General features: G+C 38.5%; 1 long non-coding RNA gene across 1 annotated transcript; it reads left to right on the top strand.

The window, feature by feature from the left end:
• Positions 1-314: 314 nt before the first annotated feature.
• Positions 315-6,791, top strand: LOC132378670 (uncharacterized). The gene is made up of 3 exons (XR_009507152.1): positions 315-381; positions 4,476-4,583; positions 6,686-6,791. It is a non-coding gene; the product is annotated as an uncharacterized LOC132378670 (long non-coding RNA).
• Positions 6,792-16,096: the final 9,305 nt, after the last annotated feature.

Here is a 16,096-nt window from a genome sequence, read left to right as displayed (position 1 = left end):
CGAAACCGCATGAACAGATGCGGCGTCGGTCATCTCCGGTCCAAAATCGTTTGGACCGTCGGGGTCACCAATTGTAGCGGTGTGCTACACGCAGCGCTAAAATAACGACACGGAGTCGGTAAACTGCAGTCAAAGATAATTTTATTCGAACTTCACAGCCTTGCTTTAAAGCCTCCCTCATCCCGCCCTCCCTGGGCGCGGATGCTCTAAGAGACACCTACTCACAAACCCCCACAGGCATTTTTCCCTTTGTTGCGGACCTGACCTTTGTGCCTGCACGCTGGCTATTTGTGAGCCTGTTTGAGTGCGCTAGGCAGTGGGTCGCCACAATATTATTATTGTTTCTTGTCGACCAAACTGAAGATAATGTATTACTAAAATGTAAGTACATTTTAATTTTGTTACTGCCAGTCTGTCATCTGTTATTTTTCCACAATCACACACAAGTTCTGTTATGAGGGAAGCATACATCTGAATAGAGTTTGAAACAAAAATGATTACATCAATCTGGAGGACTTGAAAATAGAACAAAATATTGAAACTGGAGGGGGAGTGGTGGGAATCCTTTATTTCTTTCTGAGGTAGAAGTTCTCAGAATTTATCTTAAGCTTGTTGAACTTATGTGAGTTGTAAGTGTGTGCAACAATTCTATGTCAACACTTCCATAAAGTTACACTTTTATAAAATTTTGGACGAACAACAATGTTCAATGATTTGTTGATCTGGTAATTCATTTTCTTCAGCTTTGTGATTTATTAATTTGCTGGATCTGAAAAAAACTAAAAGTCACTGAAGTGCAGCAATATTTTTCTGACATTTGTTTGCAAACATGTGGTCTCCATCTTGATTTTATTTGCTTTCCATGTCTGTTCTATCTCTTAAAAATATTAATTAATATTGCGACAAGCAGGAGCTCAAGTTCTGCAGTAGTCATGTGAAACTTTATTTAAAGCTGCACGTGATTTGAGAATCACTCATTCCAAGCATAAGGTTGCTAGGTACTAAAAATAGAAAATGTGAATTTTCTATCAGCATTTTCTGATATAGTTTGAAAGCATAACTCTGATATGCTTTTTGTTAAGGGATTTATTTCTCTCACTTAATTAACATGGATATTAACAATGTTTCTGATGTCCTGATTGATTATGGATTATTAATGTAGAATATGTTAGATTTTTAAAACTTGAAAAACCGTGATTTTTTTTAAAAAAAGTATTTCCATTACATTCACACAAATTAAAATAAGCTGTGAAGATATTCATAGGATAGGCTTGATTTGAGACTACAATAAATATAATCACTTAAACAAAAAAGGATATTTGCACTGAATGTCCTTTACTGTTAAAGTTAACCTGATTTGTGGAAAATCCAGCCTTGCATTTACAATGGAACATGGAAAATGTTTACAACATAGATATTGCTTATTCGAAGCTTCAATTTCACAGTGCAATTTCAACTAATAGAACATTTGAAAAATTATTATTGGGATGAACATTGATTCTGAAGGGGGAAATCTACAATCATGTTTTTTTTGTAAAGACTGAAGGAATGCTCAATGATTTGAAAAGTACAAGCAAAAATTATTCAGGGAGATTTCATCGGGCCCCTGCTACTAAAAGGTATTTCCGATTCCAACACGTTATCCTCTGCATCTTCCACTATCTCTAAAGGGATCTACCACTAAACTATCTTTACCTCCCCCCCCTCACTTTCTGTGTTTCTCGTCCATTCATTTCTCCTCACTAAAGTCCCCCTAGACACTTATCCCGGCAAACGACCTATGTGCTATACCTGCCCATACACCTTCTCCCTCACCTCCTTTCCGGGCCCCAAACAGTCCTTCCAGGTGAGGTAAAACTTCATTTCTGAATCTGTTGGGGTCATCTAATGTGTCTCTTACTCCAGATGCAGACTTCTGTACATTGGTGAAACCTGCTGTAAACTGAGGGACTGCTTCATCAAACAGCTCTGCACCATCCACCACAAGTTGGAACTGAGAGATGCAGAACATACCTGAGTGACTGATAATCACTTAACAGCAAAGTCCAATTATTATCATTAAGAATACATATGGATTCAGGTGGAACCAGCAAAAAAATGTGCTGTAGACGAACTATATTATCCCTCTCTGCACATGTCATAATCCCAAATTGGTATGATATATCAAAGCTCCTAACTATGTGACTTGATTGTATTGGACCATGTGTTTCTATTTTTTTACAAAAAGAAATGCCGCATTGATGCACCATCAATAACTCACACTGAGACGTAAGGCGAGATATCGCCTTTTATTGACTGGAAGAAGGAACCAGGAGTGAGTGTCCATCATACTATGTCCTGGAGACTGAGGCCGAGCGTCAGGCCTCAGATCGCCTTTATACAGGGGCCTGTGGGAGGAGCCACAGGAGCAGTCAGCAGGGGGCGTGTCCAGACAGGCACATAGTTCACCACACGCATAGAACAGGCCCCTCTGGCCCAACAAGCCGCGTTACCTCCAGCAGCCCATCAACAATACACTTGCCTAATCACAGGACAATTTACAAACAGCAAAGAACCTACGAATCAATAGAAGATGTTGACATTGAAATACACTTTGGACTGAGGAAGCAAACACTAAGAGGTTCCCCAAGATCAGTGTTTGCCAACTGTTTTTCGTCCAATTTCCATACATGCTAATGCCCCCCCCCCCCAAAGCATCTTCAAAGCATCTTCAATGCCCCTCTTAGGCAAAATATACTTTCTGGCACCCCATAGTTTGAAAACATGTCTACCATATAAGCTAACATAAGAGAAAATGATTCTGTTTCAATTTTTATTTGTCCTTAAACCTAGCTTACACAGTACCCATGAGCTGTACAGCAGCTTCAATATCAATGTGGTCCTTGAGCTTGATGGTTTTTAGCAAGAGTTGAAATATCTGGTTCTAGTTGTGACAGCAAAAACCTTGAGTCCCCATACATATCAATGTCCAAGTGGTTTCTGTTTTTTTTGTGAGTATGCGCACTGAAGCCTCTTTCAACAAGGTAGGAGGAGAGAATTGCAACAAAGAGCAGTTTGGCTCTTCTCCAAAGACCAGGAAACTTCATATGACAGTGTAGCCACATACCACAAAATCTAACATTTTTGAAAAGCATTTCTGCTGCTTCATCATTCTGAATTTTGATAATTTCTTCTTGCAAGCTGTCTTCCTGTTATTCCATCTTGCAAAGAAATGGGTTAATTACCCAGTCCTGAATTTCCAGATCGTTCAAATTCTTGAATCAATTTTGAAGCTCCTTCTTCAGTGAATGCAGGTGTAAGCAGTACTCTTACAGATTACCATCTGTGAAATAGAGTGCCATATTTTTCACGCAGGGAAACTGTGAGAACATTCTTCTTCCAATGTATTGCTTATATACTTCCGATTTTCTGATAAAAGTGGACTCGTGCAATTTTTGCCTGGATTAAATTGAATTTCTCACCCTGGAGTTTCATATTTAGAATGGTCAATTTGTCATACAGGTTGGCTATGCACGCCACATCTCCACATAGAAATTCAATCTTGTTTTCCAAGTTCTTGTCAACTTTGAGCAAAAATTCAACCACCGTATCTAAAAAAAAATCAAAGAAACATTTTAAGTAGCAGCCTCTTAACAGCCAACATACTTCAATGTAAAGAAGCAAGCATTCAAACTCATCATCTTTACCCTGGAATAACTGACATAATATCCTGCTATTTAATGCATGACCTTTAATTTTGTTAATAACAGATATTACAAGAGTCATGCTTGAAATAAGTCATTGGTTCAGGTTTTTGGCTATGAGATGTTGACATTGAACTACACAATGGATTGCAAAAGACTTGGAATTTCTTTTTTTCACAAATGCCACTAAACCAGCATGGCAACCTGTCATATATGGAGCTCCATCTGTTGCACAAGAAATCATGTTCCTAATTGGAATATTTTTATCCTCAATATACATTTTGCATTTGTTGTAGATTAATTCTCCATTGATAATTGCTTTTAACTTTTTACAAAAGTGAACCTCTTCATAAACTTTTCCATTTTAGTTAAACCATACATAAGTCATTAGCAATGCCTCATTGTCTTGTACAGTTGACTCATCCAGTTGTATCTCAAAATCTTTTTTTTTGTAGCTCTGTGCATATTTGATACTTATTATCTTCACTCCTTTCATTAATACAAGGAGCTACAGAGTTACAACTCGGAGGAATTGAATTTAAAATACTGGTATCCATTTTGAGAACAGTGGTGAGTACTTCTGATACAGCAGGCATTTTTAATCTTTCACTAATTGTACAGATTTTCCACACTATTATTTTGGAAATGGTATATGAAGCCATGAGACCACTATCAAGGTTACTTTTAGCTATCTTGGCAAATGACTCGAGTGTGCAATGCTTTCCAAACACTTCTTTCATCTTCTGGAACTGAATAATACCATAAATAGCCTTTTCTGGGTGTCTTTTACAGAAGTGTTCCTGCAATATTGATGATTTCATGACTTCATTCAACAGTACAGTATTACCAACAAGACACATGGGGCTGATCTGACTGGAACAGAATAAAACCATACTCCAGGTATGTAATATTGTATTAGCACAGTTTCTCCAGTTTCTGTTTCTTTGCAGCATTAGAATATAAAGCTTCACCACCTTCAGGCTCATAGGCATTTATCCATTATTAAAGGGGCTAAATTAAAACAAAAAAAATAACACAAACTGGGAATGTGTACTGGACGTTGACAATGGCAGTGAGTTGATACTGTTGGTCAAGTCGCATGCTTCAAGTTAGGAGCCGCTTACCACTCCCTCCAAGAACCTTGTACGTCCTTGACAACTTCTATTTCGCCTAGTGCCCCCTTAGGACGGGTAACCACCCCTGTTGGGAATCACTGCCCTAGATCAAAGCTGAATATGTCCAAGTTTTGAGCACAGTAGTCTGATTACAGTCATATCCAGATGGGTCTTGTTAAGCATTTCATTTGTGCATAAAAAAAAATGAAATAGGAGCAGTAGGACACAAACCCTCAAGCCTACAAGAACGTTTAATACATTCAATTATTTATGGATGCAGCACAACAGGCCCTTCCAGCCCAAGGAATCTGGGCTGCCTAATTACACTTGTGTGACCAATTAACCTGCTGACCCATGAGTCTTTGAAATGTGATAGGAAACCAGAGCACCAGGAGGAAACCTATACGGTCCACAAGGAGAATATACAAACATGTACCGACAATGGAAAAACTGAACCCGGATCAGTAGCGCTGCAATAGCATTATGCTAATCACTATGTTATTGTGCCAAACAAATAATAAAATATAATTACTATAATAGAATTAAGGATAATCTGCTGCACCCTCATTTCCATATTTCCCATCTACCCACTCTAACTTTTCACTCTTTTGCTTATTATGAATCAATCTATTATTGCAAAAGATAGGATGGAATAGAGGTTACACCAACATGGAAGTTGTTTTGGTTATGATAGTTCTTGTCTGCTAGTACAGTTGGAACAGCTAATAGGATATATAAAAATACCCACAAAATGCTATTACAACTGAAGCCAGCAGGACAGAGATAAAAGAAAATACACTGAGGATTCAGAATGCTACATTTTTCCAGGATTGAGTGGTCTGTCAAATGAAGAGCATTTAAGGGCTTTGGACCTGTACTCACTAGAATTGAGAAGAATGAGGGGTGAAAGGCTTTGATAGAATGGATGTGGAGTGTATGTTTCCTATGATGGGAGAGCCTAAGACCAGAGGTCACAGCCTCAGAATAGAGGGGTGTGCTTTTAGAGCAGAGGTAAAGAGGAATTTCATTAGACAGAGAGTGGTGAATCCACGGAATTCTTTGCCACAGGCAGCTGTTGCGGCCAAATCTTTATGTATATTTAAGGCAGAGGTTGATAGATTCTTGAAGGGAGGAGATTGGGGCTGAGAGGAAAATTGGATCAACCTTTATGAAATGGCGGAGCAAACTCAATCGACCAAATGGCCTAATTCTACTGCTATATCTTATGATCTAAGTTGGTATTTAGATATTTCCTGCTATTTTGTGACAGGATTTTTTAAAAATACATCCGTATGCATATATAAAGCACATTTGAATAAAATAGCTAGAATGTTATTCCTACTACTATGAAAATGCAAATGCTCAGATAATGCTGCTTTTAAATTTTATGTGGAGAGCACTAAACTGGTAAAAACTCTGTATTATCAAACTATAATAGCACACTTACTCAGGCAAACAGAGACAGCTCTGGCTAATTTAGTATGCTTTAGCAAAAGAATTGTTAATTGCTTTTGAAAATAGTGCAAGACTGTTTTTTTAAAATAATGAATTATGAGCTTGGTATTTCATGAATAATATATGAGGTTGTCATCAACACATAATGATAAACATCTAAACATTTGACACCATAATAAAAGCCTTTTAAAATCAATTATTCATTGACACTGTTTTGGTTTGCAAGCAGGATACTGAAACGTTAACAAAACTAGCAGCTGCATCTAACACTTAACTTACTTCAACTAAATATCCAAGAATCCAGGGTGTTGCTTGCTTTTATCTGTCAATTTTAAAATGTTGTTCCTCCAAAATTATGCTGCCAATGCTTTTATTGCTTGAACTGGAACATGCTATAAAATGGCTCTGGCAAATTTAATCTAACTTTTACAGATTGCAAAAGATGCCGTGTTGTCTCTTGCCTACCAGCAGTGCTATTCCTGAGAGGCTAACAGAAAAAATGCAAGAGCTAAAGGATAGGCATGTACTTGCCTGTAAGTATATGAAGCAGATAACTATTGTAAACATTTGTTAAAATAAAATATGTATCAGCATATGAAAAATTAATTCTTCAATTTCTACTCAGTGTCAGCATTGGAACATGAGGTGCAGAAAAGATGGTCAGATTGAATCTGTGCGGCAGAGGGGGGGGGGAAGTAATTTTATTGGGCAGCAGCAATAATAATTATTATGTATTATTATGCCCCTTAAACACATGCACAAATATACATGCGTATTTCAGTTGTTCCACCAAAAGCATTAACATGGGTCGTCATGGTAACGTAGTAGTGGTTGGTGTGTGCTACTACAGCTCGAGGCATTTTGGAGTTTGGAGTTCAATTCCCGTGTAGGCTGTAAAGAGTCTCTTCTGGATGTCCCAAACAAGGGAACATATGCAGTTGTTGGAAATCTGAACAACACACACATAATGCTGGAGGAACTCAGCTGGCCAGGCAGCATCTATGGAAAAGAGTACAGTCCTGCTGAAGGGTTTTGGCCCGAATTGTCAACTGTACTCTTTTTGTATAGATGCTGCCTAGCCAGCTGAGTTCCTCCAGCATTTTGTGTCTGTTCTTCTGGACGTCCTCCCCATGGAATACATTGGTTTTCCCTAGGTGCTTCCGTTTACTCCCACAGTGCAAAAACATACAAGGTCAATTAGTTGGCCATTGTAAATTGTCCCAGGATCAGGTTATGGTTAATCGGGGCTGTGGGGTTGCTGGAGCAGCGTGTCTCAAAGGGCCAGAGTGGCCTACTGGATCACTAAATAAATAAATAAATAAATAACATTTAAATTTGTTCAAATCCCTCTGATAGGATGCATTATATCACAAACTATTCATGATATAAAAGACAAAATATGCACACAGTCAATTATTTAAGGTTACTGAACGGATTATCTGATTAGTAAAGAGGTAGTGGCTGTGTATAACCTTCAAGGCTCAAGAACCTTCAACCTTCAACCTTCAACCTTCAAGAAATTTCAACATTTCTAGTAGAGTATATAAAGAGTTAGAACATTTAGTGAAACTTCACAGGGCATTACTGAGACCAAACATGAAGTGCTGCGTTATATTGATCCCTGTATTTAAGCACGACAGAGTAAAGGCGGCTCACAAAGTTTATCCATTAGATGAAGGATGTGACAATATGAAGATATACTGAGCACATTTGATTATAACTGTTATAATAAATTTGAGGTGATCTTCTTGATGAAAATAGGACCAAGAGATATTGGCAGATTGGATCCTAAAAGAATAAGTCCCTGTAATATATGGATATAATTCTTTTAGAGCAATGAGCTGACACGCCCCCTCCCCATCTAAGCACTATGTATCGATCTGTTCTCTGTGCACGTGCTGTTGTCCATACATGCACATTGTTCCTTCTCTTGTTACAATGTGAATACAACAGTTAAAGACTGCATGCATGCCTTTATTTAATTGATATGTAGTTGTGCACAGACACGACACATTGGGGATGAATACAAACCTGAATGTCAGAAAATATCACAAATTACACCAACAGTTAAGGCACGATTACATGAGTAAACAGTAAGAGTTAAACAGCACGAGAAGGCCGTCACAGATGCTAACAAACATGTGAGTACAGTGCATAGCATCAGTGAAAGCCGTGTTAAATTTAAAGTGAAAATAATGTAGCATTGGCTTCAGTGGGTAATTTGACGAATTTGCTAGTGCTAATGAAAAATGGGAAACATGTATCAAGAGGGTTGAACTGTTTTGTAACATGAACAGCATGGAGGAGCAAAAGAAAGCCCCGACACTTCTTAGCTTAATGGGTGCAAGAACATACAGTCTCTTACACAACCTTAGTAACTCCTGAAAAGCCAGCAAGCAAGATGGTCGATGAAATTGTGACTATTTTACAAAATCACTTGAGCCCTAAACCACTAACAATAGCTGAGAGATTTAGATTTCACAAAAGGAACCAGTCCAAAAATGGAAGTCTTTCTGAATACATTGTGAAACTATACAAACCTTCCCAGTACTGTGATATTAGAGATCGACTTTCTGATGCACTAGGGGACCAGCTTGAATGCGGCATGCCTAGTCAAAGCACTCAAACAAAGCTACTGCCCGAGAGAGACTTACCCTTAGGATGGGCATGGACCATTACAAGACTGCAACAAAGGATGCAGTAGAACTTCAGAAAAGGGGGTTAGAATGTGAAATGCATAAAATGTCCCGAATGGTGCAAAAAGTCAAAGATGTTATCAATATGGCAAATCCTCCAATGAAGCAAACAACTGTTGATATAAAGAAAAAAAATCTGCAGGAAGTGTCACAGACGAGGTCACATTGAGAGAATGTGCAAGTCAGACAAAAAGCACAAATGAGTGAAAATTCTCAAACAGAAAACCAAGCCAATGCATAATGTTACTGAATGTAAAACTGTATCAGACAACATCAAGTCTGACAAAGGTGAACTGTCATACCTAGAGCTGCAAAGTATAAATGAAGTAGATCACAAGATCATCTGAATCACACTGTGCCTTGTGCAACCGGATCTTGGACTTGCTATTGGATCACTGGCAGGTGGTAAAGATGGGCACTCTCACCTTTGCCCCTCTGACCCTCAACACAGGAGCACCCCAGGGCTATGTCCTGAGCCCCCCCATTCCCTATACACCCATGACTGTGTTGCCACTCATATCTCCAATCTGCTGATCAAGTTTGCAGATGACATGACATTGATAGGTCTTATTTCCAACGATGATGAGACAGCCAACAGAGGAGAAATCAACACCCTGACACAATGGTGCCAAGAAAACAACCTCTCCCTCAATGGCAAAAAAACAGAGGAGTTAATTATGGATTACAGGGAGATTGGAGACAAGCTAGCCGCTTTGACATCAATGGGACTGTGGCTGAGGGGGTGAGTAGTTTCAAATTCATCAGCATACACATCACTAAGGATCTCACCTGGACTATACATACCGGCTGTGTGGTGAAAATAGCACAACAGCTCCTCTTTCACCTCTGATGGCTGAAGAAGCTGGCATCAGTCCCCAGATCCTCAGGGCTTTCTCTGGGGCACCATCGAGAGCATCCTGACTGATTGTGTCACTACCTGGTACAGAAACTGTACTACCCTCAATCGCAGGCACTACAGAGAGTGGTGCGGACTTCCCAGCACATCTGTGAATGTGAACTCTTCTCTATTTAGGACATTTATAGTAGCAGGTTCATAAAAAGGGCCCAGAGGCTCATCAGAGACTCCAACCTTCCTAACTACAAACTGTTTCAGCTGCTACCATCTGACAAACAGTACTGCAGCAATAAGGCCAGGACCAATTGGTTCCGGGACAGCTTCTTTCACCAGTTCGTCAGATTTATCAATACACATTGATCTGATTGCATATCTGTCTGTACATATATGTATACAATCTTAGTGTTTGGCCAATATCCTCCCACATTTCCCTTCCTTACTGCTTGTACATAACGATAGAGAAGTAACATAAAGATTTTTACTCCCTCATGTTGGGAGATGGATGTAAGAAATAAAACAAAATCTAATTCTTCTAGATGTGACTGGTGTAAAACTGAAAGTGGAGCTGAATACAGGTTCAGTTTTGTCCATAATTCCAGAGGCTGACTACAACAGACTGTTTTCTAAGATAGAATTAGAGAGGACCTCAGTGATGCTAAAGACCTACACAGGTGAGAAGGTGTCACCCAAAGGCAAACTGAGAGTGAAGGTGACATATGGAGGCCAAACACAGCAGTAAAAGTTTTATGTATCGAAAGCTAAAGGGCCAGGGCTTTTGTCCATGAATGGTTGAGAGAAATCCAACAAGGCAGGCACTGAAGCAAAGCTTTCAGTGTGATATCAACAGGCAATGGCAGCCCAGGTGGTAGCACTAACCAGAGATCTTGCAGGGCTGCTCAATGCTAATGAGGAGGTGTTTGAGAAGGGAATAAATAAATCGATCAAAGACTTGGCCAAAAGCTGTTCAGGATGCCAAGAAGTTCAAAGTGCACAGCTACAGGTACCACTACACCCATAAGAGAGGCCGACATTATCATGGCGAAAAGTTCATATTGACTTTGTTGGGCCATTCATGGGCTCCATGTTTCTGATTGCACTGGATGCTCATTCGAAGTCTCCAGAGGTTATACCAGTGAAGTCAACAACCTCAACAAAGACTCTCTGCTCTGAGGACTATCTTCACAAGAAATGGCTTATTTGAACAAATAGTGGGTGCCCGTGACCACAATACATGTCACAGGAATCCTAACTGTTCATGAAGAAATATGGCCTCAGACATTTTGTCAGCTCCTCACTAGCCAGCAATGAATAGGTTAGTTGAAATGTTTATTCAAACCTTCAAGAAGTTCATTAAAATAATAGACAAGGAGGATATTTCTCTACACCACAAGGTGGACAACTTCCTTTTCGTGTATTGGAACTCTGCTCATGCGACGATAATCAAACACTTGCAATGCTATTCATGAATAGGAATCTAAGATCTCACATAGACCTCCTGAAACCAGATCAATGGAGGAATGTGCAGAATAATTCAGTCACCTGCCAAGTGAAGCAGCAAGGAGTTTTAAGGACAGGAGACAAGTGGACACACAGTAGGATGGACCACGGATGTACACAATTGATGTTGGAGACCAGGCATGGAAAGATCATGTGGACTAGATATTGGATGCTCAACCGAGGAACACACCTGAGTCGTCTGCATCCAACAAGATGGACACGTTACAATCAAAGGACAGCAACGCGACTCTGGAAAATGAGAATGTTGTCTTAAGCGAGACACCTACCAAACTTGATGTCACTCCACAGGTCCAGAGATGCAACAAGAAACAAAGCACCACCCAAAAGACTGAACCTTTAGAAATGAAAAGTTAATTAAGGAATGTTATTGTGAAAACAGGTTTATTTGGAATATGGGTTCATGAAAGGGAAATTAAATGTTTTCTACAAATACAGTTCCCTGTTTCATTAATATAAAGGGGGAGGAAGTGTAATATGTAGACCTATTTCTTTTAGAGCACTGACCCTCCCCCTTAGCAATATAATTGAACTTCTGTCTGTGTATGAGCTGTTGTCTACGCATATGTATTGTGTTCTCTCTCTCGCTGCAATATGAATATATCAGTTAAAACCATCTCCCACTTGTGTGCTTTTTATTGAATTGATATGTAGTAGTTTTAATGAATACTAATCAATTGCACAACTTCAATGTTTATCTTGGTGTACAATTGCTGAAAGTTGCATATAGACTTATTGCAATGCTAGATTAGTTAAAAACTCATTTTAAAATAAATCCTGAAACTTAAATATTCTTAATTTACAACTTTAGCATTATCCATAATATTTATGCTAACTGTACTAAAAAAATTAGCAAGATTTTGTACTATTACATTTGATAGAATAAGCTTTGCAAATTCTCGGAATGGCAGGTGGTGGGTGACTAGTGGGGTGCCACAGGGCTCAGTATTGGGACCACAGCTGTTTACGATTTACATCAACGATTTAGATGTAGGCATTGAGAATAACATCAGCAAGTTTGCTGATGATACTAAGCTGGGTGGCAGTGTGACATGTGATGAGGATGTTAGGAGAATTCAGGGTGACTTGGATAGGCTGAGTGAGTGGGCAGATACTTGGCAGATTACGTTTAATGTGAATAAGTGAGAAGTTATCCACTTTGGGAGTAAGAACAGGAAGGCAGGTTATGATCTGAATGGTGTAGAGTTAGGTAAGGGAGAAATACAAAGAGATCTAGGAGTCCTTGTTCATCAGTCACTGGAGGTGAATGAGCAAGTGCAGCAGGCAGTGAAAAAGGCTAATGGAATGTTGGCCTTTATTACAAAGGGAATTGAGTACAAGAGCAAGGAAATCCTTTTGTATTTGTACAGGGCCCTGGTGAGACCACACCTGGAGTATTGTGTACAGTTTTGGTCTCCAGGGTTAAGGAAGGACATCCTGGCTGTAGAGGAAGTGCAGCGTAGATTCACAAGGTTAATTCCTGGGATGTCCGGACTGTCTTACGCAGAGCGGTTAGAGAGACTAGGCTTGTACACGCTGGAATTAAGGAGATTGAGAGGGGATCTGATTGCAACATATAAGATTATTAAGGGATTGGACAAGATAGAGGCAGGAAATATGTTCCAGATGCTGGGAGAGTCCAGTACCAGAGGGCATGGGTTGAGAATAAGGGGTAGGTCATTTAGGACAGAGTTAAGGAAAAACTTCTTCTCCCAGAGAGTTGTGGGGGTCTGGAATGCACTGCCTTGGAAGGCAGTGGAGGCCAATTCTATGGATGCTTTCAAGAAGGAGGTAGATAGGTATCTTATGGATAGGGGAATCAAGGGATATGGGGACAAGGCAGGAACCGGATATTGATAGTAGATGATCAGCCATGATCTCAGAATGGCGGTGCAGGCTTGAAGGGCCGAATGATCTACTTCTGCACCTATTGTCTATTGTCTATAATGAGGTCAAGCTAAACTAATGATTTGGAACTCTGAATAGCTTACTGCAATAAGCCATATTGCAAAACAGAAGTGAAAGAGTATGAGGTCATAAATTTTTTTTACTTCTCTCGGCTACTTTTAGCTTTAGATCTCTTCACCTCTTCCTTCAGCTTTTCATTTATGGTGTAATGAAATGAATAGCTGACAGTATTGTGGGAATTGTTCCATTTCTGAAAGCTCAATATTAGGAGCAAAATTCTAAAATGCTTTGAATTTAAAGATTAATTATTCAATCCTGTTGATTGCTTATGATTATAAAAATAGTTTGGAACCTCTTTTCTTATATTATTAAATTTAATTTACTTGCATAAAAATTTTTAGACAACCGTTGGCAGTTTTGTATATTCATAGTCTCAGTGCAGATAATTCACAAAATTAAGAAACTTTAACAGAATTTCTTAGATGGCAACTGGCCCAGAGCTGTATGCTATTGCTGGGAGGCATTGACAAGATATGGTTTTTGGATTACTTGTAATACTACCTTGTTTAGATTTGCTTTCACCACTAACATCAAATACAAGTGAAGCAACTTTAATAACTATTGATCTCCAATCATTAGTGGACCATTAGCTGCTCTGCATCATGGTGGCCCAATTTGTACCTTTACTGAATTTCAGCAACTCAAATGGAAATCTACTACATGGGAATCTGCTCTTGGTATCAACTATAAAGACATATCAGATGTACTTGGAAGTGGTAAAATGTCAATATCATGTATTTCAAACTGCTAAATGGAAAGTTCAACATTAAAATTGCAGTATTCAATTCTGAACTGTATTGCTTTTAATGAAGATCTGTATTGCAACCAACACTTAGAGCATGAAATATATGAAAGTCCTCCTTCCTCCAAAAGTTCAGAACTAACATTAAGTGCTGAGGCAGTGATAATGGTCATCATTGAGGGTGAGGTTTTGGTTATTTTACACTTGATTCAAATGGATGGGCAAGTTCAACAGGTTTGGAGCTGCCAATCCCAAAGTTATTTTGCTCTCTAACCATGAGATAATTTTACATCTTATTTTCCCATTAGAATAAATATTGTAGATGTTATCATTCTTCCATTTGAATTTAAAATTGAAGATATTAAATAATTTAATAATCTCAGGCATTTGCATGTTTTTATAATTAGCATTTTAAAACAATGTCCATTAGCAATATCCATACAATATCAAAGAAAGATTTGAAGAGTTTTTTAAAAATATCATGCTGTCCTTTGTGGTTTCTTGGAATCAAAGATGACTTTCTTCCTTAGTACTACAATGTTGTAACTTCACAGATGGCTGATGATGCCAATTAGGAAACCACAGGACATGCCTGGAGGAAGGGGAGTTGTGGTAGTGTGCTCTTTTTGTATGTTCCAAAAGGGCAGACAATGACACCAATGCCATCCCAAGTGTTCCTTCTCTATCTTTAGTAATTATGGAACAAGGCTTCAAGGAAATAATATTAAATTCACTAACTTCAAGAAGGTTGACGACATCTTCAATCTTTTCTTCAATCTGTTGAATACTTACTTCAACAGTTTTGCATCATCACAGAACATTTGATGCTAACAAGCCCCAGAAAAATTATAAACAAAGAAAAATCTATAACCATCGCTATTTAAAGCAGAAGCCGTTACCAAAATTTTGCATTTCCTACTACACTCAAATCTCTGCAATATCTTACAAGCTAAACATTTTGCAGCAGATTTTTTTTTAAATTATAGGGATTTGGCAACACTACAACAACCCTATGGTTGTTCAAGCGTTCTTTTGCATTTCAGTCTTTCAATCCATTGCTCAAATCAGCAAACTGATCCAGGATTTTAAAGAATGAATATGCTCAGTAGTCTTGAAACAAGGCTAGGAAGTGATTTGATTACAGTGATATTTGTTCAAATTATTTAAGATCAAAGGCAATATGACTGTATGTAAAGATCAATGGAGATTGGGGTATTAACTACCCGATGTTCACCATTACCACTGTATACTGTTGTAGTGACAATAGTTGGCATTTTATAATACAGCAACTTTGCAGTGAATTTTAATATACTGTGCACTTACAGTTAGCAAGGATTTGACCCCCTTCCTTCAAATATGGTGAAGTATTTTTAGATGCAGTTTATCAAATTGACAGTTTTTAAGTATTAGCATATGACAAAATGAAAACCACACTTAGTATCATAAATCTACTACTAATAGCGAGGGATGAGTGGAAGCAATAGAGGAAAATAGAGAAAAGGCTGGAGGTCAGCTTTGTCATTAATTTAATGCAGACAATGCCCTTCCTCTGTTCTAAAGAAGTGATCCATAACAAAAGTGGAATAAACCGCCAATGTTGAGAATCTGAAGGGAGAGCAAAAATGTTGGAAGTGCAAAATGAGCCTTCAGAGGTTCAAATAGGTTTATAGTTCAATATACCAGATAACTTATTTTCTCAAATCAGTTGCAGATATTCCCTCTCAGCAAGTAATCAAGATGAAGTTGGCTCATTTTATTTTAGTGATCCACTGTAGAATCTTCTGAAGATAAACTAAAATTCCATCAGATCATACAATACAGCATTTTAGTGATCAAAGCCATCCTCTGATATTTACAGAAATGGTCCTTAAATATCTTTGCTATTGAAACATCCACATCAGTCAACTTTACAGTGTGATATTGTGCATGCAACTATCAGAATGATATTATAAAACTACTTATTATAACTTTTACAATTTTGTACTGTCAAAGGCTTACAGAACTTGCCCCCAGTAGTGAGTACAACTATATAGAAATGTCAGGTTACTTGAGGTTTTAATGTCATG

Source organism: Hypanus sabinus, chromosome 20 (assembly GCF_030144855.1).
Source record: "Hypanus sabinus isolate sHypSab1 chromosome 20, sHypSab1.hap1, whole genome shotgun sequence".
Classification (NCBI taxonomy): domain Eukaryota; kingdom Metazoa; phylum Chordata; class Chondrichthyes; order Myliobatiformes; family Dasyatidae; genus Hypanus; species Hypanus sabinus.
Note: the sequence above shows the minus strand (reverse complement) of the source record. Positions and strands in the feature narration are given on the sequence as shown.